A 1,400-nucleotide genomic window follows, 5' to 3' on the forward strand; every position below is an offset into this window, starting at 1 on the left:
TATATATATACACACACACATACACACACATATATGCGACAGGCTTCTTTCAGTTGGGATTAAACCCGGAACTGGTTCGAATGCATGGCACATTGAGCCACTCATGTGCCTATATATATATATATATATATATATATATATATATGCATACATATATATGTGTTCGGGTGTGTGTGAGGTAGAGAGAGAGAGCATGTTTATGTACGCATGTAAATACCACACAGCTGAATTTGGAGAGAGATGGACTATAAACGCACAATTGTAACGCTGTGTGAATTAGACTGCGGTTAAAGGTTGGTGTCTTTTCGTTCCAGGAAGTAAGAAAAGAGAGAAAAAAGCCTTGCTTGACTAATTTCAGAGATCTTTACTGCTCCATCGGGGATTATTTTTGTGTACACAGAATGAACAGAATATTATTTTAATAAAGCATAATTTACTTGACATAAAAGGCGATGATATCACATATAAAGTTACAGAAAGATACAGCAATATTTTCTCTTTTAATTCGAACACGTACAAAACAATCAGCTTAACTGTGCTTGTGCTATATATGTATATATTAGAAAAAAAAACCTAATAATGATGATGATGATGCTGAAGATAGTATTAATGGTTTCAAATTTTGCCACAAGGGAAACAATTTTGGTGGAAGAGGAAGAGACGATTACATCGACTCCGGTACTTGTTTCATCGACCCTCGAAGGGTGAAAGGCAAAGTTGACCTCAGCAGTATATAACAATAATAATAATAATAATAATAATTGTAATAATGATTTTGTCACAAAACATGCAATTTTATGGGGAAGATATAAGTAGATTACAATGATCCCTGTGCTTAACTGGAATTTAACTATCCCCGGAAAGACGAAAAGCAACAATGACCTCAGCTGCATTTCAACTCAAATCGTAAAAGGCCGAAAGAAATGCCACTGAACATTTTGTCCGATGTTCGAAACAATGTCTCAAAGAATATTGATAATAAATTTTCTCCCATATCATCTATGAGACAGATTATGCTGAAAGTTTCAACCACACATTGACTATTAAGAGAGCTTCCTAAAGAATATCAGCATTCTACAATTTAGGGTGGGCCTTATAATTATCTGCATATGTATAGTATATACGCATATATGAATATACTTCTGCAGTTTTCAGTATATATGTGTGTATAAATATTTATATGTACGGATGGTTATATAAATATAACAAAATACAGTATACAAATATATATATACACACACACATTCATATATATATACACATGTATATGTATATGTTTACATATGTACGGATGTATATATATATATATATCTATATATATATGTATATATGTCTATATATGTGTATATATATATGTTTATAATACATATATATATATATATATATATATACATATATAT

This window comes from Octopus bimaculoides, chromosome 16 (genome assembly GCF_001194135.2).
Source record: "Octopus bimaculoides isolate UCB-OBI-ISO-001 chromosome 16, ASM119413v2, whole genome shotgun sequence".
In the NCBI taxonomy this organism is placed as follows: domain Eukaryota; kingdom Metazoa; phylum Mollusca; class Cephalopoda; order Octopoda; family Octopodidae; genus Octopus; species Octopus bimaculoides.